Source organism: Acomys russatus, chromosome 9 (genome assembly GCF_903995435.1).
Source record: "Acomys russatus chromosome 9, mAcoRus1.1, whole genome shotgun sequence".
Lineage (NCBI taxonomy): Eukaryota > Metazoa > Chordata > Mammalia > Rodentia > Muridae > Acomys > Acomys russatus.
Genome location: NC_067145.1, coordinates 25,035,513 through 25,061,287, shown reverse-complemented (window position 1 = coordinate 25,061,287; position 25,775 = coordinate 25,035,513). Strand labels below are relative to the sequence as shown.

Sequence of the window (25,775 nt, the reverse complement as noted above, 5' to 3'; positions counted from 1 at the left end):
TGCCCAGTATTGAGTCACATTCCGCTGCCTGTAGATCAATATGTAAAACTTTTAGCTCCTACTCCAGCACCATATTGGCCTGTATGCTTCCATGTTTCCTGACATGACATTAATGGGCTAAACCTCTGAATCAGTAAGCCACTCTGAATTAAATATTGTCCTTTATAAGAGTTGCTGTGGTCATGGTGTCTCTTCACAGCAGTAAAACCCTAACTAAGACACATAGTAATGTTCTAAAAATACAAAGCAACAGTGTTAAAAGCTGTAAAGAAAAAATTCTAGCTCATATGAAAAGGTAGAAATGCAAGAATAACATCATGAGTGTCATCAGCTACTATAAAATCAAAGAATGATACTCCAAGCCCTAAAAATAAGATCACTGTGCCTAGCAAAATTCTCTTTTAAAATTAGTAAAAAAAATAGGATTTCAAGACAAGCACAAGTGAAAACAATTCATGATTTGCAGGTCATGTCAGCTTTGCAAAATAGTTTTAAAAAAATAATATATAAGGAGTGGGAAGAAAAACATTCTTATTCATGAGGACATAGGAAGCAATATATTACAAGAGAGAATCAAATACACAGAGACAAGTTGGAAAGAAATGAAAATGTCCAATACATCAAACCAGTAAACTTATAATAGTAAGAGGGAAAAAAGAAGAGAAATGCCAATGATCCAGTCAACCTATGTATATCAGCTAACAAAATCACAGTAAATAGCAAACTCCTCTTAATAACAAACTTTAATCCAAATGGTCTTAATTCACCAATTAAGCAATACAGACTAACTGACTAGACTAAAAAAACAAAATCCAACTGTCTGTTGCCTACAAGAAACACACTTTTACTGTAAAGAAATCCAAAACATGAAAGTCAATGAGTGGAAATAATCTGCCAGGCAAACAGAAGTTGCAAGCAAGGTGGCACATCAATTTTTATATCTCACAAAGTAGACATCAGAACAAAACTAGTCAGAAAGAGATGATGAAGGCCATTACAGATTCATGAAAAGAATAATTGAGAAGATATTTTTATTGTAAATATTTATGCACTAAATCTTGGAGCTCCCAATTTCAGAAAACAAATTCTAGAGGCATAAAAATATCCCATGGTTTCTGAGAAGATGATACTTGGATATTCAATTTCATATTCTCATGTTTAGAAGGTTTTCTAAACTAAAACTTAGAAATAAAGTCAACGACAAACATGCCACAGATCAACGGATTTAACAAATATCTGAGACTATGACATCCAATAGGCAGGGATGCATTTTCTTTTCAACAGTATGTGGCCCTTTGTATCAACTTGAACACATACATCACATGCCACAAAGCAAGCTCTTCTGACTAAAACAAGAAAAAAGTGAAACAAGACCAAACTCAAATATTTCCTTATATCTCATCCAATCACAATCAAAACACTAGAAATAAACTCTAAGAGAAGCCTTAGAAACAACATAAATACTCGAAGACTAAGTAATATGTTTTAGAATATAAAATTGGTCATTGAAGAAATCAAAGAAGGAGCTAAAAATATCCCCATGATCATATGAAAACAATGGCACAATTGAACATAACCTCTGTGTTCTGTTTTCTTGACATCTTGACTACGACATGTCATGAAACGATTCTTTTCTGGACATGTCTACTTGGGGTTCTTTAAGCCTCTTTTGTTTGGATGTCCATTTCCTTCTCTAGGTTTGAGACATTTTTCCTATAATTTTATTGAATGTATAGCCAGGAAAGTTCAGCCAAGGAAGTCCTAAAAAATGTTATATAAATAACGTAGTGTTGTGCCTTGAAGGTTTAGAAAAACAAGAAGGTAAATTCAAAAGCAGTATGTGTCAAGAAATAAAAGACAGCACACATACATTAACTTAATTCTATACTTAAAAGAACATACAGACTGTACCAGAGAATTTTGAGATTTTGTATATACTTTGAGTAGTTATAGCCTGAAACTAACATATAAAGCTCATTAGCTCTTCTGTATATCAAGAACAAATCTGCTAAGAAATTAGGAATAAATACCCCACTTACAATACCTAAAAAAAGAAGCACTAGGACTATACTTAACCAAAAGAGTAGTGGTGAGATCCCATTATAAAGAAAAGTTTAATGTTGAAAATATAAATGAAACATATAAGATGATATTATCACACATTATTCTTGTGGATTGACAGGATTCATTGAGTGAAAATGACTGTACTTCCAAATTAGGTCTACTAATTGTGCAACCCCTATCAAAATTTCAATGATATTTTTTTTTCACAGAACTACAACCACCACCACCACCACCACCACAAGAACAAAACCCCTAAAGTTTATATGGAAATGCGAAAGACCACAGGTAGCCAATGTAATGTGAGGCAGAAAGAACACTGCTGGAGGTATCACAACATTTACCTCTAGAAGCCACAGTGACAAGAACAGCATGGTACTGGTATAGCACTTATGCACAGGCCAGAAGAACAGAATAGAACATGCAGGCAAAAATTCCCTATAACTTTTGCCACCTAATATTTGACAAAGCGGTGAAAAACTTATGGGAAAAAGACAGTGTTGTCTGAATACACACCTACAGAAGGGTGAAATTAGATCCATATCTCTCACTCTGCTCCCCCAAACAAAAATCAATTCCAAAAGAATAGAGGACATAAAATTAATCAGAAATGAGAAAACTGCTAGAGGAAAACAGGGAAAGCACTTATAGATGGAGGTGCAGACAAGATCTTTGTGACTAGGATTTCAGTAGCCCAGAAAAATGGGATAATGTGAAATTGCAAAGTTTCTCCACAGCAAAAGAAACTATCAGAAGAGCGATCAGATCAGATAGCCTTGAGAAGAGAACTTTAGGCAGCTGCACTTTAGATTGGGGGTAAATATATAGACTATATATAAAGAAATGCAAAATTAAATGCCACTCACATCAAATTATCAATGAATAGGCTAATTTACTGAACAGTTTTCAAAGAAGAAACACAAATATCCACTAAACATCCAGGAAGTTGTTCAGGATCCTTAGGCATCAGGGAAATTCAAATGAAAAGTACTTTAAGATTCCATCACGTGGAGGTTCCAAGATGGCGGCGCCTATCACCAGGAGATTGGGATAGATGTGAGGACATCCTACTGAGACTCTGGGACTTTAGGTAAGAGAAATATAGGAGATGGGGAAATAGAAGGACCCAGAGGGTCCTAGAAACCTACAAAAAGAACATCTTGATGGATGGATCGGGACACAGGGGGGTCTGCTCAAACTATTGCATTAACCAAGGACAATACAAGTAGTAAACATCAAACCCCTACTCTGATCTACCCAATGGAGAAGACACTCTCCACAGTTATGTGGAGAGAGGGGACTGACTCTGACATGAACTCTGGTGCTCCATATTTGACCACCTCCCCTTGGTGGGGAGACCTGATGACACTTAATGGAAGAATAAGCAGGCTACCAACATGAGACTTGCTAGCCTATGACCATATAGTGGGGGAGGAGGTCCCCCTTGGTGTTAGACTTAGGTGAGGGGAATAGGGTGAAGGCAGGAGGAACTAGGAATGGGAGGATACAAGTGATGGGATAACAATTGACTTGTAATCTGAATAAATTAATAAAATGAAAATTAAAATAAAAAGATTCCATCACGTTCCAGTCAGAATGACTATCATTAAAAAAGAGAAGAGAAATTCTGCCAAAAATGTGAGGCAAAAAGGAGTCTTTCCTCACTGCTGACTGGAGCACCAACTGGTTAGCCACTACAGAAATCAGTATGAAGATTTCTTAGCAAGCGAAAATTAGAATTACCACAAAATCCAGCTATAAAACCTGTGGGCATGTACTCAAGTGACTCCCTGTCTTACTCAAAGGCTATCTACTCATGGATATAATAGTGAGTAATGGAATCAGCCAAGACATCCACCTTCAGATGAATGTAGAAGGAAGCATGTAATATGGCACATACACAAAATAGATTTTTATTCAGCCTTAAAGCAAAGTACAATTATGAAATTTTTAGGAAACTGGGTCATCTTGAGAACCATTATGTTAAGTAATGTGACTCAGTCTCAGAAGAGCACATTTCTTTTTCAAATGTAGACCTTGGCTTCTAATATCAAGTGTGTGTATGAGTGTGTGTGTGTGTGTGTGTGTGTGTGTGTGTGTGTGTGTGTGCGCGCGCGCGCGCACACACATGTGTGTCAGTGTAAGTATGCAGGGTAGATTAAGAAACCGAACAAGGGAAAAATGGTTTTAAGGAAGCAGGAGCATGTGTGTGTGTGTTTGTAAGTGACCCATGAGATGTGAAGCATGGAGAAGGCTCCCAGAGGTGCAGAGGTGCAAGGAGGGGCAGATCTGGGATTAAAATGTGTGTGTGTGTAGGGGGGGCACACAACAAAAACTTACATAACTTTCCATAACCAAATCTATTATTTGTGTGCTAATTAAAAATGATCAAAGTTTTCAAAGGTATCATCTGAAATATCAGCCATACATACCAAGCAATATTAGCCATGCTAGGACGAGCCTCGCCTCTGTATAGTTCACTGGGGAGCTGAATTGACTTAAAGGTCCTGATACCTCTCTCTCCTGCCCCCCCCCCCCATGCCTCTTTCCAGCTGAGTACAAATGGTACCTCATCAAGGCCCAGTTAGAACCGTTTCCTGAGAATTGAGTTCCCTTAATTTTTTAAAGGATTAGCATAGTCTAGCTGTTTGGATTACTGTGGGCCTGATTGTCTCCCCCTGAGGAAGGCAATTTCTTTATAAATCAAGACAAGGAGAGCGTGGTAATTGCTTTTGCTGAACTGCAAGCGATGGAATGCTTCAGTGGCCAAAGACCAGCTACCTACTGAGGCCAGCAGAGAACCCTGCTGCCATTCAGTACTCAGAGCTGTCATTGCTTCCTGCACTCCCCCCAAGCCCCCAGGTCCCCTCGTAAATGAAAGGTATCAGAAGGTGACGGATGAGTTCCTCTGTTGACGATTAAACACTGTCCTTTTAAGGCTGCCCGGGTATGTGCCTTCTGCAGTCAGCCATGCATCAGGGAACATTGCTCCAGGGAAGCCCAAAGCAGAACCAGAGGTACCTGAGTTGAAAGACACCCTTTCACTGTCAAGTGCTACCTGGGGCTTTAGCGACATGGTTCCAATTAGACTAGATGGTTGCTGCGGAGTTAACTGCCCCATGAAATGTCTGCTAAAAGTTTTCCATTGGGCTAAATTACAGGCAAATCATAGCACTGAGAACACGAATGCTGTGTGGCTAAAACCGTTAGCTGGGAACCTAATTGGGCACATGGTTCTGTGTGCTTCCCAAACACGCCCACGCTGTTCGCGGTTGTTTCTTTCCTATGTGGCTATGCTAGGAGCAAGGCCTGTACTCTCTGGCATTTGGTCTGTTGGTGACCACTTCTGGAATTTGGGGTGTTTCCATGTCATTCACCTTGCAGGCCGTGCTCACATTCTTTGAGTACGCTAGTGTACAAAGACTTTTACGTACCTGTCCATCACTTGGAAACCAGGGTGTATTACATGTGGAAGCCCCCATGTTAGTTACAGATCTGGCAACAATGCCTTTGTGAAGTGCATACACCACCACAGCCAGCACTTAGGCCATGCATATTAATGAGCTAGTAATAGCCCAATTATAAACACAGCAATAAAGAAAAAAGTCCAAGAGTCAAAGCAAACTAAGTTCAAAATTTAATAAAAGCAAGTGTTTTCTTCCCTTTCTGCTAACTCAGATTGTTTATTAGTGAGATGTGGTTTGCTAAGAGATATCATAAAAATTGAAATTTACATATATATGTTATACATATATAAATATGTATATTACATAATATGCACATGTATATGTATATAAATTAATATGCCATGTGAATCTGTGTTTCCAGGGTCATGCTCATTCATATTTAATTCAAGAATAAACAATCTTTTGTTTCCTTTGAAGTGAAGCTGAAATTATAAATTCAATATTAACTTCACTGAGCCTCCAGAAATATAAGCATCAAATGATGATGCAAGGTGTTTCATTATTAACCCTTCCCTTGACTTGTTTGTTTTTGTTGTAGTTTCTTTGCTTGTTTGGGGGGGTTGTGTTTTGAGACACGGTCTTTCTATATAGCGCTGCCTGTCCTGGAACTCACTCTGTAGACCAGGCTGGCCTCAGACTCACAGAGATACACCTGCTTCTGCCTCCCAAGTGATGGCATTAAAGGCTGCACTAGTACATCCAGCTCTAATTCTCCATCTTCTGAGGAGAAGATGAACAAAAATGACAAATAAGGCACCATTGAGGACTGGCCACCTGACCGGTATGTGTCAGATTGTGGTTTGAAAACTCTCAAGAACTGGCAGTCTGGATTATTAGTAAATACTGAGACCAGTCAGCCTTTTAATTTTCATTTCTATTCTTCACATAATTCCTTATATGTGGCCATGTATTTTAAATTTATTTATTTGAAGGAAATTTTAACAAGCTGTACTTCAAAGACTTAGTAAAGCTGGGAATCTGTGGGTTTTTTTTTTAAAGCTCATTTATCTAGATGCTCTTTTTTTTTCTCCAGGCGTGTTTCTTATTTGCATGATTGCTTTGATCACACACTGATAGTTTTGGGTACCAATAACAACTACAAGGACCCTGAACATATATTGCGAATGAACTGCATGTGCTTCTGGATATGACCTCCTCCACCTATGTGGCTGGCCGCCCTGCTAACTGCTGCCACCAGCACTTCCCTAACATGCTGTTCATGGTTGTTGCCCTGCATTGCACACTGGAATGACTGAATAAACAGCCCAAGGTAGGGGCAGCAATTGAGGCCCCATGTTCTGTTGCTCCAGGCCAGGCCAAGCCGAGTTGGTGTCCTTTTCCTTCTGAATTTTTGCTGTTTGTGGATGGACTCATAACATTTGAAGGCTGAGTTTTTCTCAATGTGATGATTCTAGGAGGTGGCATCTTTGCTGTCTGTTAGTCTATAAGAGTGGAACTCATGTGAATGAATCATTCCTCTTATAAAGGAGACTCTCGAGATCTGGAATTTCTTTCTCTGTTTCTGGAAGAACACACATCTAGGAACCCATCCATGCTCATCCTCTGGTCTCAGACGCCAAGACTTCAGAGATGTGATACATTTATGTTGGTTATAAGCTACCCAGTCAACAACACTTTGTTATGGGAACCCAACCTAACTATATTTTTATATTTTTTCCCTGCATGGAGGGACTCTTAGTTTACAGTAAAAATGCTAGTAAATTCCATTTGATCAAAACAACTTAAAAGTGTGCCCCACATGGAAGTAATTAAAAAATATATCATCTCTTTACTGTCTTATAAATATACCAGTCTATAAATTCATAAATCATAAAGCTTGAAAACTCATTTGGTGGTGTTACTTGGACCAAAAAATATCACAACTGGTAGACAATTCAGTAGATGGGCTAGAGACACCTGTGTAGTTCTGGTAGGTGAATACTGCCCTTTGGAAACAATGTGATTTTTCAGCTATTGACAAGTTCACACTGTAGAGGATGTCTGCAGCCCATTCTTACTTTGAAGACAAAGAAAGAGATGAACAAAGAGGCCAAATGTTCTTGAATACATTTGTGCCCCATAAGTACAAGAGGACATCGCACAGAAAGCCCAGGAAAATGAAAAGAGCTTGGCTCTCTTGTTCCCGAAAGAGAAAAGGATATACATTTAACTTTAATTATTGAACTATACTTAATTTTTTTTTCTGGAAGACTTTCTAGAAGCAAGCGTATGCTTTTGTAAAGAAGAGTACGGAAGGGTCTCAGGTGGGGTTTCAGGGGTACACTGGAAGGGGCTGCTGTGTAAGAAGTTAGATAAATGAGCAGTGTCAAGGGAAAATGGACAGATAGGCAACAGCATAGTGAAGGCCCAGAAGAGAGTTCAGGCTCCAGCACCAGAGACAGACAACATGATAAGGTCTCTGAAGAGAGGTTCCAGAGCCTCAGTGCCGGAAGTGGGAGTCTCTTCTTATACCATCTGAGAGTGAAGGTGACTGAACAGCCAGGCTCTTCAATTCCCACCTTAGGGTCAAGGAAGAGAGTGGGGAGCAGGCTATGAAGTTATTATACCTTTGATGTTAACTCACTTCCCTGGGAAGTCTGTTGGCTGGAGAGTCACAGCTGTTCAGTACCTGTGAGAGCTGAGGGCCCTGTGGCTGGAGCAGTAGCCGTAGCCTGTCATTGCATTCTTACAGGCACCACTGAGGCCTTTATGCTCATACACTGGTCTGAATTTCTACTTAAGAACTGGGCACTCCAGCTTGGAGCAGGAAGTGGCTCATGATACCACAGCCTTAGCTAGGAGCAAGCGGCAATGATGTCCAAGGAGGAAGAAAGAGGTATAGCCCATAGATGGTTGTCCAAGACGCAATGGATAGCATCCTACACTCACACTTAGAAGGGCGCTGCCAAGTATTCAGTGGGATTTTAAAAGAGATGAAAAAATTAAAAAAAAAAAAAAAAAAGAGAGAAGACGATAAGATGACATGAGCTTGGAAGGAGGTAGAAGGTCTGGAAGAGTTGGGAAAGGAATTAGGGCGTGGATACAACAGAAACTCATTGTATTTATATATGAAACGCCAAAGGATAAAAAACAAAACAAAACAAAAAAACACTGTGCAGCTGAGTGTATGCCATTCATTAGCAAGGCTGCCATGAGCTCTAAAGGCACCGCTCTGGACTTTCCACCTCTTGGCTGACTGAAATACGAACATAGTAGAGAGGCTTGAAGATGATGTCTGACCATAAGATGCCTGACTGTTCTGACAGGCTCTGGGTAGTCCCTCAAACCTTTCCAAGCAGCAGAGGAAGACAGAAGAGGTGAAGAACTGTGGATTAAAGAAGGAGTCGGAGAGATGGGGAGCAGCATTCCGGAAGGCCGCCATGGTAGCCTCAAGAATCTGGAAGCAACTCCTGTTCAGCAGTCCATGTGGAAAAAAGGGTGGTCAATCTGCAGCTGCCTGGATCTCACGTTGGTCAAAAGCTAGTAGGGCCTGCAAATAAGATCCTCCCATAGTCTTTCAGGAAGACTATGGTGGGGTGGACACCTTAATATCAAACACAATCAATTTCAAGCAGAGGAATCAAGCAAGCCTCTTGTGCTTCTGGGGCACAAAACTCTGTGGTAATAAAAGTATACATTCTGTGACTCTAGTATGCAGAATTGTCATGACAGTTCACCAGAGCCTGAAACTCACCATATAAATTTACATAAATCTTCATTTTAATATTTCTGTCTAAGGATTTAATGGATATTAGACTAGCCTTCTGTTTCTTCTCACGGGCACATCTTAGATGCTCTGAACAACAAGCTAGGAGACAGTCATTATGACATTTAGATGCCTCTTGTTGCAGCAACTCAATCTGAGCAAGATTCTCATTATTTCTAGGAAACACCTAACAGTAGCTCCTCCCTGTTGACTGCCACCAGATGGCTGGTACTCAGTGTGAGTGTAGGATAATGGTACTGCAGGGTGCATCAGCTCATTTTACTGCTGTGACTGTGAAAGGAATGATGTTTTGCAAATCCATGGATTATAACACTGTGTCAAAGGGTCGAAAGCAAAGACACTTTGAGAATCCACAAAGGGCCAGTCTAAGCAGGTCACAACATGGCAGATAATAGCTAAATTCCAAGCACTACCATCTAAGGGTTTTCAGTTCTTTCATCACTCTTGGTTTTGAGCAAATATACATATTTTAATTAAAAATTACACATTTAACCAACTTACTGTCTTCCCCAAGTAAGCTAAAAAACAAAAGAGAAAGCGTTTCTTCTTCACACCCAGACTAGGGAACATCTGTCTGTCATGTCCCCACTGTTCTTTGTAGATTAGTATAACTCTTAGAAGACTGGCACAAACCATTCCAAGACATCAGTGTGGTGTAGCAATGACCTACAGAGCAGAAGCCAGAAACTGAAGATTTTTAAAAATTTCATCTTAACATAATTACCCTATGATGAATCCTTTTGAGAGTACTAACACAGAAAGGTTTTAGAGATCTGCTGACCAGTAATGAACACAGCTACAAGAAGACAGAGAAGGTGATTTTTCTTTGTTTGAAATGTATGCTGCCAGAGGGTCCTTATATGCCATACAAATGCATAAGCTATGGCTATTTCTGCTAGACACCAACTGACTTCTCTTAACCCTATAGTTGCTAAGATCCCCAAGAAACATGGTGTGTCACTTTAATTTTAACCATGAGTTCTCACCATGCAATACTCTTCTAGAATGTGAAACAACTCAAACAGGCAGCAGGAGGTTATTCCAAGTTCAAAGAAATTACAAAGTACTGCAGCCTTCAAAGTAACAGGTCCCTGTCTTTTGTTGCACATGTCCACATTTGAAGGGCTGTGACTCGCACTCTCTATCCACCCTGGCTACTCTCTATAAGGTGAGACATGGTGCACTGTGGTTCAATGTAGTTACAAGCAATGGAGATGAATATGCCTGCTCTCCATTTGTTGTGAGTTTTGGAGGTGGGTTACGGAGTGACGTCTGCCTTTACGGTAGTGTTGGCCAGTGCAAAAGCATGAATACTTGTGTCGTCCCTTAGCCTACCCCAAACTCATATGTTGAAACTAACTTCCCAGGTAAGGGTGTTCAGAGGTGATTTAGGTAGAGAGTGGGACCCTCATCAACAGGATCCGTGATCTTATAAAAGAGGCCTTGGGGAGCAGATATTAACTACTGGGTCTAATTATTGTGCTGATCCAGAGTGGGAGCAAGGAGGCTGTTACTGCAAACACAACAGCATTGGGGCGGAGGGAGGACTGTGTGACTGGACACTAGGGAGCTGAACCAACTGCTTCCTCATTGATGGCCAGTCCTTTCTTCGTGGACATTGGTGTGAAGCCAGAATGCTCACTGTTATGAACTCATGGCCAACAGCATGCTCAGGCCAGGAAAGTTGAGTCCCTAGGATTCTGTGCTCCTTAACCCATTGGGCCTCATGAACAAGTCTTCACAGTTCACTGAGTTTCTAAGGTAAGAGGCAAGGTGCCCCTTTCTCCACCAGCCTCCATGACCCAGTGGGAGCACCTGCACCGTTCAAAGGTAGGTGGTCAGACAGGCCAAGTCTAAAGGACTCCTGTGGCTTCAGAGCATCCCCAGGTGCTTGATAGGAAATAAGAGCAAGATCTGTCTCAATGGTCTGCCCTCTAAAAGGAATTAGCCCTGCAAAATCCTAATGAGCATGTTCTTTTCCTCATTAAGCCTATTGCTTCAGGGCTGGGTGAGATTATGCTCTATTTGATTGGGGGAGGGGTGGTGTTCATCTATTTTATCTGCTTAGGAGAGACAAGGGTCAAGGACAATGGCATGTAATCATGTTTGTTAGCTGAGAAGATAGTAATGCTCATAGTGGAAAATAAATAACATCCCGTTTTGTTCTAGAAAGTAGCTTATTGGTGTTGCTTTCCCACATGCTAGGGAGAAAGCCTGACCTTCAGGTGTCACCGGACTCTGAGCCAAGGGCCAGCACCAGGCTCTTCTTGTATGCTCTCCCTCGCTGTGACAGGCCAGAAGCTATGCCTCCTGGCACACGCAAGAAGGGCATAGTGCTTTTTAGTCTTTCTTGAGGTAATTACCTTTTTCAATAAGCTCCATTTGCTCCAACCACCTGACCCACCCTTGTGCAAAACAAAGAGCTGGGAGATCACTCAGGACCACTTCTGGTGGTCACACTTCCATGTGATGCCACCTTTGTCTGCTTTAATTAAATTAGCTTGCAATTAGCGATTACACTGTTGTTCCAAAATAAGGTCGGGTAAAAGTGCAACCCCAGGAAGAACAATGGTAAGGACATGAAAGTCCACATAGCACACTTATGGAGCTTCGTGTGGCACGATGAATCGGCTGGCCTCTCCTGGGCAGAGACATTTGCACACAAACGCTTTGTACTAGCATAGCTTCCTTTTGGTAATAAGTTACGTTAAGAGAACTGTAATTAATTGTAGGAATTCATTAGCTCTAGTCAGTGCCTGCGTGGCAGCGTGTCTTCCATGCTGGTACAGAGCTTGTTAATGGGGAATAATGATGCATCTGCACCTCCTGGGGACAATAGTAAAGGACACGAGTTAATCGGAAGTCCCAGCGTGTCGGTCCGCTCTCTTGGCAGACCAAGAGACTGAGAAATACACTCATGACCCAGACAGAAAAGTACAGTGTCCCAACAACACAAAGATGAAAGAACTTGTGCATACAACATGAAACCTAGACAGGGCAGTCCTGTTGGCTCCCTTCCAAAGGGGAAAACAAAAAAGTTTTCTGCCTCACTTTCAAATTAGAATTAAGGAATGTACAGAGACCCACAGCCAAACATTAGGCAGAGCTCGGGGAACCCTGCAGAAGAGGGAGAGGAAGGAGTGTAGGAGCCAGAGGGGTCGAGGGCTCATAAAATCAACTACTCACAAATTCAACTAAGGACTTATAAAGGCTCACAGGGACTGAAGCGACAATCAACAACCCTGATTCTTTCTACTGAGCTAGACCTGGAGCGATGCTCAATACTTAGGAAACACGACTAGAAGAAGCCAATACTTACAAGCAAATTACAATAATATACTTTTTAAAAAGTTAGTTATTGTCTGTAAGGTGGAATGAATGGCATGATGGGATATCTTATGCTAATCAATTTTATTTAAGGTGAGGTCACTATATGCTCACATTTTCTGGCTGAGGGAAACAGTATATGTTTGGGAAGAAGTAGTCCTCATTACTAGTTCATGAAATATGAATGCTGGAAAGAACTTTGGATAATTACAGTAAGTCCTTTACATAAAAGCATAAAACTATATACATAGCAGACATGTACAAATCCCCGAATGACAGCGTGTGTCTATAATCACAGCTATGGGGAGACAGAGACAAAAAGATCCATGAGACTTGTTGGTCGGCCAGTCTGTGCACTTAGTCTGCTATACCTTGTTTCAAAAAATAAGGTAGCAAGAAACTGAGGAAGACACTTAACATTACCTTGTAGCTTATACATGCATAGAGATATGCAGAACACACACACACACTCACACACACACAGTACTGTCTTGTGATATATTAATTAGAGAAAATAACCCATCTGCCTACCCCAGGCTATATAATATAGGAAGGCTATCTGCTGCTAATCCTGTGGATACCATCCATTTATTCCCCAGTATAATCATAGCAACACTCTGTGGCCTGGTACATGGAGGAGACCTCCCAAAAAATATTCACTAAAAGAACCAGGCCTTCAGTTGATATAACTCACTCCTCTTGCCTGAATTTCACTAGGCAACTTCCTGATTATGCATCAGTACATCAGGCAGTTAGTCTATGGATAATGGAAATGCTGGTGTGGGCTCCATGAGTGTGAACTGCTAGATTACAGATGATGGAGTGTTACTGACTGACAGGCCCTGGCTGCTGGGCCCTGAAATCCATCACTGTGTCTGCCTTCACACTAAAGCCTCATCTCCTATGTATGCTACAAGCAGTGACTGACAGACCTTAGCAGCATTCACAAGGCATGCTCCTGTAAAGGATAACTGGGCTAAAGAACTCTCTAGTGGCTTGATGATATCTGTCAGACTAAGACATTCCAGAGCCCTCTTCTTGGCCTCATTCCTTCCTCCTGCCTCTCCCCTTCCCTCTCCCTCTTTCTTTTTTCTCTTCATTTGAGGGAAACCTGAACCATGCTTTGATGGCTCTCTTGGCTCCTCAGCCCACGTTTCCTCAGAGGTGTGGCCTCTGAGTAAAGGCATTACGTGAATGGCTAATTTCTTTTTGATGATCTTAGAGGACGGTGCTGGGCCAGCATATCTGTTTCACTATAAATAAACAGACGTTTGTTGAGGAGGAGCCTAGTTCTGGTGTCATACAATATGACCCCCTCACTCACTAACTGTCTTGAAGAAGTCGCTCTATGAGCACCAACTCCTGGAAGAAGTAGAGTAGGCTGGGAATTCCTGCCTCACACTCTGCCACTGTGCGGAACAATAGCTTCTTCCTGTGGTGGTAAGAAAGTGAACAAGGAAGCCTGCATATGGGACATTTTCACGGGCTCTGTTTATGATCACTTTTACTTGGAAATAGAACCTGAAAGCTAACTTAGCTATTTTTTACTTAGGTTATAAAATAAGCATTTTGTTTATATTATAGAATGAATCAAATATACTTCATGCTGGTCAGCATGGCATTAATATACAAAGGTTTTAATCTATTAAAAGTTATTTACCACCTTGTCAGCACCTAGTATGTTAGCAGAGTATAACCGAGCAATGGCTGCAGAAAGGTTACGATAAAGTCCAGTAGCTGTTATTCACATCAGCAAAGACCTAAAGGAAACAAAACTATGCTGAGGTAGAATTTATCCAGAAAGAAGGAGCCAAGCTTTTGGCAGCTGGCTATACCATACTGCTGCCCATGGGCAGGTGACACACGTGCCAGAGAGAAGGTCTAGGCTATTGAAATGTGATGAGAGGCTGGATAAGGCATTCATGGAGAACTGGCAGGAGCTGGAGAGAGGTGTCAAAGTGAGATGTTCACCAAAGATGACAACATATCCTCTCAGGCAATTATTTGGATGAGTTGCATAGGATAATGGGAAATGTGCTGTGGAACCTGGAACAGTGTCCTTAACATGCAAAAGTAAATTTGAGCGGGTAAGAATGCTTTCCATACTCCTTTAGAGTCTCAAAAATCCACCAGTAAAATACCAGAAGCAAAGCTATAAGATACTTTAAAAGGCAGTTTGGTGGTGTGTTAATTTAACAGACCAACAGTACTAAGTTCTTCTTAGGGTCATGACCTCCATCACAGAGATGACCGTTTATCAAACTTTTAAAGAAGATATTAACATCAATACTTCCCAAACTGTTCTTTAAAAATGTAAAGGGAAATAACACCACCACCAAAGCCATTTTACAAAAGCAGAATTATCCTGATGCTAAAACCAGATAAAGGCCCAATAAAAAGAACACTATAAATCAATTAATTTGATGATACAAAATGGCATGACTTGTTTCAAAATATGTGACTCAATAAATGTAACACATGATATAAACAGATTTAAGGACAGAAGTCACATGATCTTCTCAATACATCCAGAAAATTCATCTGACAAAGTTTACCACGAAGTCATGAAAAAGGTCCTAAAGGATATAGGAGCAGATGGAAAATACATCCACACAAAGAAGGCTACCTATGAGAAAATGGCCGATTTTATACTGAAAGAGGGCAAACTGAGAAGATTTCCTCTAAGTCTAGAATAAACACAAGTGTCTACTGTCTCTGCTCTTATTCACCAAAGTGCTTGAAGTCTCAGCCAGCACAATATATTAGAGAAAATGAGGATACAAACGGGAAAAATAAAAATTATCCCTATCTATAATGTGATTTTTATACTCAAAAGAACTCACATACCCCACCAAAAATAAAACCTAGTTCAGCTAAATACTTTTCATCAAATTTTAAAGATATAAAATCAGCATGCAAAAGTTGATAGCTTTATTACATACAATCATGAACCTGCTAAGAAAGAAATTAGGAAAATAGTTCATTTACAATAGCTTAAAAATACTTAGAAACAAGTCTAACAAATGAAGTAAAAGACGCATACAATGAGATCAAGACACTAGAAATTAATGAAGATGCTTGGTTATACAAAGACCGTTTTTTTTTTTGTTGTTGTTTTGTTTTTTGTTTTTTGTTTTTTTTTGATAACCGACTGGTCAAATGGCTGCATCTCTAAAGAGAGTGCACACATTGAATGCAGTCCTCATTAAAATTCTAAGACACTCTTCTCCTACTTAGAAAAAAAGATTGTAAAATTCATATGCAAATAGAAAGTCCCCACATAGTCAAAATAAAGTAAGCAAAAGGGATAATGCTGGAAGTATTACAATAACTGGCCTCAGATTATACTACTGAGCCCATAGTGCCAAAGGAAGGATGATACTAACATAGATATTAAGAAGACAGCCTAGAGAAGAACCCTTAAGAAAAAGCCTACACAGTTACAACCATATAATTTTTTGGCATGGGTCTGTAAAAAGCACACACAGAAAAAAAATACAGCCTTTTCAACAAATGGGACTTATAACACTTGATGTACACCTGCCAAGGAATGAAACTTGATATCATTCTTCACAAAAAAAAATCGATACAAATGTATCAAAGACTTTAACCTACAACTTGAAATGCTGGAACTACTCAAGGAAAAGTGGGAATACACTTCAAGACTCAGGCATGGACTTTGTGACAAGGACTTTAATAGAACAGCACATAACTCCCAGAACTCACATATTATCATTTACATTACATGAAATAAAAGTAATTCTGCAAAGTAAGGGTGAGGCAAGGTCAGCAGAGTGAGCATGGAATCTACAGAGTGGAAGAAAATCTTGGCTAGCTGCACTTCATATACAGCGTTAACATATAGACTATATAAAGAATAGCATTAATTAAATACTGCCAATTAAAAACAGAAATACCAACCAATAAATGCAGCAATGCCCTAAATAGCTAGATAAACAAATGACTGATCAATTGATATTTTTAAAAATATATAGTTATCTTTAGGCACCAGAATAATGCAAATTATTGAGAGTCCATGTCTTCTCTGTCAAAATCGATAACAAAAAGAAAATGAATGACAGTGAATACTGGTGGGGATGTAAGGAAAAAGAAATGTTTGTTCACTGCTGGGTGGGATGTAAACTGGAAACTGTAGAAGTCCATATGGTGGTTTATCAAAACACTGAAACTAGAGACTATGAAAGCCAGAAGGGTCTGGGCAGATGTCATGCAGAACCTCAGAGATCACAGATGTCAGCCCAGACTACTATACCCAGCAAAACTTTCAATCACCATAGAGGGAGAATACAAGATATTTCATGACAAAACCAAATTTAAATAACATCTATGCACAAACTCAGCCTTACAGAAGAAACTAGAAGGAAAACTCCAACCCAATGAGGTCAACTATACCAAATAAAACATAGGAAGTAAGTAAACCCACAACAGTAAAATCAAAAGAAGGGAAGGTCACAAACACATTATCACCACCAACATCATAATAAAAGATCTAACAATCATTGGTCATTAATATATCTCAACATCACTTGACTCAGTTCTCCAATAAAAAGACACAGGGCTAACAGAATGGATGCATATGACCCAACATTCTGCTGTATAAGAGAAACACACATGAGGAAAAAAGATAGATATTAGCTCAGACTAAAAGGCTAGATAAAGGTTTTCCAAGCAAATAAACTCAAGAAGAAAGATGGAGTAGCCATCCTAATATCTAATAAAATATATTTCCAACTAAAACTAATCAAAAGAGATAGGGAAGGACATTTCATTCTCATCAAAAAAAAATACCCACCAAGATATGACATCTCAATCCTAAATGTTTATACCCCAAATACAAGAACACCCACATTTGTAAAAGAAACATTATTAAAGCTTAAATCATACATCAATCTCCACACATTAATAGTAGGAGACTTCAACATCCCACTCTCACAAGTGGACAGATAACCGAAAGAGAAACTAAATAAAGAAATAATGAAACTAACAGAGGTCATGAATAAATTGGACCTAATAGATGTCTACAGAACTTTTTACCCAAACACAAAAGAATATTCTTTATTCTCAGCACTGCATGGAACCATCTCCAAAATCGACCATATAGTCAGTCACAAAGGAAACCACAACCAATACAAGAAAATTGAATTAACCCATTGTTCTTTATCAGATCACCATGGATTAAAGCTGGACTTAAACAACAACAGAAATAACAAAAAGCCTACACATTCATGGAAACTGAACTTCTCCCTGCTCAATGATCACTGGGTCAGGGAAGAAACTAAAAACTTCCTAAAATTCAGTAAAAATGAAAGCACAACAATGGGACACCATGAAAGCAGAACTAAGAAGAAACTTCCTAGCACTAAATGCCTTCATAAAAAAATTAGAGAAATCCCATACTAGCTACTTAATAGCTCACCTCAAAGGTTTAGAACCAAAAGAAGCAAAACACTCAAGAGGAGAAGATAGCAGAAAATAATCAAACTTTGGGCTGAAATCAATAAGTTAGAAACAAAGAGAACAATACAAAGAATCAATGAAACTAAGAGCTGGTTCTTTGAGAAAACCAGCAAAATAGACAAACCCTTAGCCAAAATAACTAAAAGTCAGAGAGACAGTATCCAAACTAACAAAATCAGAAAAGAGGATCATAACAACAGACACTAAAGAAATCCAAAGAATTAATAGGTCTTACTTCAAAAGCCTGTATTCCACAAAATTGGGAAATCTAAAGAGAAAGGATGGATTTATTGATAGATTTCACTTACCAGAGTTAAATGAAGATCAGGTAAAAAGTTTAAACAGTCCTATAACCCCTAAGGAAATAGAATCAGTTATCAAAAGTCCCCCTGCCCCCCCAAATAAAACAACAGGGCCAGATAATTTTAGCACAGAATTCTACCAGACTTTAAAAGAAGAGCTAATGCCCACGATACTTTGACATAGCAACTGGGCAAATATAAATCAGTTTCTACCTTCTGCTGACTGAGCTAACTGAGATGACTGGGCTACAAGTGATGCGGTTCACAGCCCTGTTATCAGTGTGTCTGCCAGTTAGGCAGCAACTACTTAGTCTGATGAGCTCTCAGACTCCCTCGTTCTGTGCCACTAACTTCTGTGTCCTCACCTTGGATGACTGTTGCTGCTGAGGCATGACTCAAGAAAGCTGTGTCCCACTTACATTAGATCCTCTGGTCAGTGAGATGCATCCAGTGGGGAGGTAGCGCTGCTTGAAGGCCAGATGTGGAAAAGAGGGAGAGGGAACAAGTTATGTGCAACACCCCTTTTCACTACTCAGAGGAAAAAAAAAATTCCTTTTCCACTCCAAGAACCAAGGTAAAGAATACTCCATGCATGCCATCATATGTCTCTATCCTGGTACAGATAGGTAAGCCAGCCTAGAGTTCAACATCCAACAGCTTCAAAATGTGAAGGTTCAGCCCTACTGGCCAGCTTCTGCAGTTCTGGATGGTTCTTTGAATGCTTCTAGGGGAGGAGATTAATCAACAGCAGTGCCCATCTACAACCCCTGCCTATAGTAACAAGTAGCCTGCCAACTAGTGACCATTAGTGCAACTGTGGTATGATTGCTGTGGAGTAGCTAATTTCTTTCTGATTGGATTTAATGACCACTTCATAAGATGGAACCCCAGGAACCATTAACTAGATCCTCCCCTCAAAATGTGGGACACAGGACTAGGGGGAAACATTGTACTATTATTCTGTTAAATGGACATAAAATAAACTGCACTGTATATTCTTATCTTCATACCTATAAATGGTGGCTTTTCTCAACCACCATCATTGAAGAGTCTTTTTTTAGTAGATGACAATTAATACACAGACCCACAATTGTCTGTGTGCAGATAATATAAAACTATAGAGTGCTCAATCCTAAATTGGTCACCTTTATCACATTCCCTCCCTCTAGGGCTCATAGCTCATCATAGAAGGCAGGCAGGAGGATTGAAGGAGCAAGAGGGAGTACATGTCTGCAGCAAGAGCAATATGTGATAGAAGTGAATAGTGCAGTGGCACACAAGAGCTCATAGTGACTTGGGCTGCCTGCACAACACTGCCATAGACCTAGCCAGGAGAACTACTGACAATTTATTACTGTGGGGAGAGGGATATGGGCCTTGGGAGGCTCTACTAGTTTAGTAGATGGTCCAACCCCACCCCAACACACACCCCCCCACACACAGGCAACACTAAATGGACTTAGTGAGCTTTACAAGAGAGCACATGAAGTTAGGAGGTGAAGGTGCTAAGGAAGACATGAGTGGGACTAGAGGGAAAAGAATGGGGGTAGCATATTATATGTATGTATGGATATTACATAAAATGTTAAAAACAACATTCATCTGAATAGATAGATAACACTGGTGTGATCTCGACATTAAAAATAGTAATTTTTCCTCTTCTTACCTATGGCTAATGCAAGAGTAAACCAGATAAAAATAATGTCCTCAGAGCCTTCTAGCCTCAGTGTGATTATCATTAGCATTACTCTGTGATGGCTTTTCTCAAGGTCACTCTAGAATTAGTGGCACTGTGGGACCAAGCACTCATCCATTATATGGGTTAAAATGACTAATTGAGGGTCTGAGTTTAATTATACTCATAAGCACAGGCAAAGTGCAGTTCCTCTGACAGGCTTAATAACATTCCGTGTACACAGAGATAGATGAGAAAAATTAGGGCTGTATATTGTTGTCCTTCAGGACAAGATGCTGAAGTGGGAATAGAATAATAAAAATAAATAAGTGACTTGGTGCCATGGGCAAAGGAGCTGTGAAAGTTAAAGCCAGCCTTATGCACACACTCTCACTGCTGATAAAGTCCTAAGCACCCATGACGAAATGCACCACGGCCATGGAGGAACGCATCTGAGTTGTCTTATTGAGCTACTTGCTGGATTAAAAGGGAGGAAAAAAGGGCTGCTTATCAAGGCATTACCTACAGCTCCTTCTGAAATGATGATTATGGCCATGCCAAGGATCTTTAGGGTATTGATTTGTGATGTTTTAAATGGGAGACACTGTCATCTTTTCCAGAAAACTCAGGGAGCGTTTCATTCTGAACACAGCTGCTGGAGTGAACTGTGAAGATGATGCATGTATCGTGTCACGTTCCCTGTACAGGAACCTAGAATGACTTCTGGCTGCACACAGTCTTCTATAAATCCTAGCTGTGCTCTGACATTGACTCAGAGTTGGGAGAGAACGTGAAAGAAGGCTCCTGGGAAAGAACAGGGCACAAAGAAAGCACACACCGCCTAGGAAGCCTCTTGCTTTCTCATATACAGGCAAGGGGTTGGAGTCAAGCCTTTATCGACTGTGGTGCTCACATCTGGACATGCAGGCAGACCTTAGCCCTGCATGGGTAATGCCCTTCTTCTCTAACTTGTGCAACAGAGGTGATTGGCTTTATACAAGGACAAAAATCAAGTCTCCCTCTGGGCCTTCTGTCCTCGTGTATGAGGAATCCTTGGGAACAATGGTTTACTGATTTTTTCCTCCCAGTCCTGTGTCCTCAGATGTTCCACTCCACTGCTCTGACAGTCTCTGGATCTAATGAGGGAAAATGCATTTGATTTCTGAGTCTGCCAGAACAGAGTCGCAGAAAACTCATGGCCTAAAACAACAGAAATGTGTCCTTTCGGGGTTCTAGAGGATGGATGTCCAAACTCCAGGTGCCAGCAGAGCCATGCTCATGCTAAAGGCTCCAGGAAGGAAGGACATCTTTTCTATGGTGGCCCAGTAGGGCCATGCTCACACTGAAGGCTCCAGGAAGGAAGGACATCTTTTCTATGGTGGCCCAGCAGGGCCATACTCACACTGAAGGCTCCAGGAAGGAAGGGCATCTTTTCTATGGTGGCCCAGCAGGGCCATGCTCACACTGAGTCCAGGAAGGAAGGGCATCTTTTCTATAGTGGCCTGTAGGCATCCTCAGTGTTCCTTCACATGCAGTTGCCTCACTCTCAGCTCTCTGTTTTCCTCCATGCATCTTTCTGTGTTCTCTCTCCTTAAAATGGCACTACTGAACTTAGGCCCACCCTAATCTAAGCAGTGATCTCCAAAGACACCAAGTCCCAGAAAGGTCGCCAGGCAAGGTTACAGACAGACATGGATTTTGGAGGCGTGTGTATTTTAGCCACCATACTGACCTCAGCCAGCAAGGGTTTGTCCATAGATCAGATCTGGTCTCATTGCTGTCTGTTAATACGTGTTTTTAGATGAAAGCGATCACTAAAATGGCCAGAGGTTAAGAGGCACATTTGATTACACAGTGACCAACAAAACAGTCATCATTACAAACCCAAATCTATTCCCAGGTCTGACCTGCTCTGCATGAAGTCATTTCCCTAAGGAATTCTTAATCATGAAAGGAGGAAGAAAAAGATTAGCAATAATTTCACCCAGATTTATGTCCCAAGCCTATAACAATTGGTCACATTCATTCTAGACATTATATTAAAGTGATTTGTATTTTATTTTGAACAATATTTTAAAATGGTTTTTATCTAAAAATAAAGTTTGGCCATAGCAGAATTGGAATGAAAGATGGAATGACAAAATAGAAAGAAGTAAGTGAGAATGCGTGTGACTGGACTGGGGATGAGGGAGGCATGCTGGAGGCAGTGGATGGAGCTCAGTCTTGCCCTTCCCTGCATCTTGATGGCTCGTGGTTCTAAGGCCTGTTATGATCCAGCTACTGTCATTCTTGAAAATCAGCTCACTCCTTCAACAAAATTTAAGAGACTTCTTTGCTACGATTTCTATCTTATTTCATCAGTGATAAATAGGTATTTCAGGAACAAATAGATGGATCTGCCTGGGAAAAATTCCATTTCCTACCCAAAATGAATGTTAAATGGAAAAGGACTAAAGGCATTGAGTCTTCATTTTAAGTATCATCTGTGCTTGAACTTTCTTCTGAGTCAACAGGAGATGATTCTCCCCTCCTTAAGGAAGGCCCTGGCTCTTCTCTGTAGATTGCTCTGTGAATGTGGCTTCTGTGAATCCTGGTGGAGCAAGTGGCTACCACGGATGCATTAAGCATATGTCATGGAGTGACACACACAAGTTTGGACTGTCAATCAAGGCATGAGTGCCTGAGAAAAGAGGGTTCTGGACATTCAGATTTTGGTTTCTTAAATTTATACTTCTTTGGCTTGAAGCTTCCTCTGCTGAGCTTTTGGATAGTTAGGAGCAGGTATGATTTACATTCACCTCTGAAAAGCAAAATTGTTTAAAAAATATTAATTGCTTAAATTCTTAGCCTTACTTCTCTTCCTGAAATGACAAAACAAATCTGAATTATGCTATAAACAAAAGCCAAGAGTAGTGATATAGTTACTTTTATTTACCATTTGCTATGCTAGGTTAGGAAATCCTATGACATGAAAACGGTTTTATTTTCCTTTATATTTCATTTTATTTATTTATTCCTAAACTGTAGTTCCAGATACAAGCGTAAAATATCAACTCATCTTTAGAGGAGTCTGATATGATTGACTATTATGTTTCTTAAAATATATCTACACGTAGTTTTCAAAAACATTTAAGGTTCTAAATGAAGGTTTAAGATAAGGCTCATTGGATAACTGTTCAAGAATCCTGCCCACTTCACACTTAGCTCTATTCTTTCTTTTTCTATTTCTCTATGAAAATAAGTGATTTTGAGTTTTGGAGGCTCAGACATCAATGCCAGGTGATGCTTCCCGCTTGTTCTCCAGTGATGGCCTGAGGCAGATCCATCACCATAGGAGAGGTGGACGGAATCAGTAACACAGCATGAGGATGGGATTCCAGTTACTGTGTGAGGACCTGTCTCAGGGAACTAGCCAGGATCCATAGCTGTTCCTTCCAGCCACTTCCCACTACATCCCATCCCCAAAGGTGACAATCACTTTTCTATATCTCCATAGTGTGGACCAAACTTCCAGCATATGGACTATGGGGCCAGCTCACATCCAACCAAAGACCCCAGGACTGAGAATGGAAAGTAAGGAAAGGGGAAAAGAAGAAAACAGCTGGCATCTAACGGTAAAACAGATATTTGGCCACATGAATGCCACTCAGTAAATGCTAAGAAAGAAATGATGGCTGGGCATAATAGTGTATGCTGCATTCCCAGGAGGCAGAGGCAAGACCATTACCGATAAGTACAAGGTTGCCTTGGATGACAGAGTGAGATCCTGTCTCAAAAACACCAAAAGAAAAAGAGGAAGGAAATTAAATGAACCAACACATAGGACTCTGTAGCCTACTCATATCTTCACTGGTTGTTGCATGCTACCTCAGCAGAGCTGTCTTGCCATAGGAACCTGCACACTCTCTTATGTGGCCAAATAGAGATGGTCTGCAGAGAACTCAGAGTGTGGGTCAAAGGTCAGGAGTAGCTCTCCATGGCTTAAGTAAATATAAATTTACTGAGCTTATAAAAAGTGGGAGAAAAAAAACTGTGCAGAGGGTTAGCAATGCAGCTTAGTGTTAAGACTACCTGCCTAGCACGTGTAAGGCCCTGTGTTTTAGCCTCAGTGCTAACAAAGAAAGTAAGATTCAGTTTGTTATTTATGGAGATCTGGACCAGGACTTTCTTTGAATTCCAAGACACATATGTACTCAAATCCTGATACAAAATAACACAGCTTTTTCCTCCTATACTGTCACTGCATTCATATGACAGTAGGGTCAATTGTGTAGGTGTAACCCCCTCCCACTGGGTTAAGAGTTACTGCATGGCAGGACCTGTGGTGGGCATCTCTGTCTCCCAGGTCCCTCCCTGGCACACTGCTGTCACTCACTCAGCAAAGGCTCATAGGATCAAAGTGCTAAGAGGCAGAAGAGTACTGGACGTGATGTCGATAGTGTGAATGAAGATCTAAGATCTGTCAAGAAGACCAGGAGTGCAAACACTCCCACAGGACACCCTGAGGCCTCTGTGAAGCCCAGGCATGCCCAACTGTTCAGCTGTGCTGTCCTCATTCTCAGTGAACCGTGCTGGACGAACACGGCAATTCCCTGAAACCTTTTGTCTATGGATTCTTTGTTTGATAAATTTATCTTGCCACTTTCACTCTGTTCCACTCCCAGTCTAAAGAGACTACCTGTGCGGCATGACAAGCCAGCACATTTGAATGACAGTGGCACCAGCTTACTGCTTTCTGTAGGACAAAAGTTTAATGAACCGAAGAGCAAAATTTTGTTACAGCTTAATGGATTTTGCCTTATAACTTGTGGTAACACACTCAAAAATGTGGGAAATCTCCAAATCTGGTTGCATCATATCTTAGTAAGCCTGACTTGGCTACAACATATTTGTCCTAAACTTCACAACCTCCACTCTTTAGTTTCTCATGTTGTGGTCACTTACACGCAGAAGCAGAAGCAGTAAGGATTGGGCCTCTGTGTGGAGAAGTTTGGGATTTCACCCTGGTCTGCTCTCACCTTATTCTGGGTCACATCTCAGACATTAAACAGCCACAGGCCTTATGGAAATGTCACATGGCATATATTGGCCCATCTATTTTATCATCGAAGGTGCAGAACACGCACTCAGTGGCTGTACCTCATCTTTGAATCAAATGTCATGAAGATGCAATAATGCACTTACTAGTCGGTGTTTCATCTGCAGAGTTGACCAGGCTTTTAGTGGTTATTATGCAATTGACTCTGAGGCTCTCCCCTACCCGCCCCCAGGCTTTTCTATGAATGACAACAGACTTTGCAAGCAGAAGAAGACAAAAAGAGGAAGATCACCCTTAACTGAGATATGCAGATAGCTAAGATAGAAAACCAGGCACAGAAGGTCAGGAGTTCCTTTAGTGTTGGTGCTGGAAGAGTTAGAGCTCTCATGTATATAGGGGCCTCTGAAGGATAATAGAATTTAAGAAGTCATAAAGGATGCTACAACAGGGAGTTTGGGAGAAGTGTAAATCTGGCTAATGGTAGAGGCTATCCGGAGAAATCATGCCAAAGGTTCATATGTCATGTGGGGGAGGAAAAGTGAAGGTGTCAGAGGATTACTGTTTCTGAGTATGTGAAGATATCCACAGGCTGGCTGTGAGCCTCACCCTGCACACACACTAATACAAACACACATGTCCTTTCAATACTAGGGCCCAAGAACATTGGTACAGATATTTGTAAGATGGTTATTATTAGTTT

The 25,775-nt window shown here is 40.6% G+C and overlaps 1 protein-coding gene across 4 annotated transcripts in view; it reads right to left on the bottom strand.

Annotated features, from left to right (window-relative positions):
* Ctnnd2 (catenin delta 2) overlaps positions 1-25,775 on the bottom strand; it is an 843,915-nt gene that overhangs the window by 152,225 nt on the left and 665,915 nt on the right. The gene's annotated exons all lie outside the window — the stretch shown is intronic.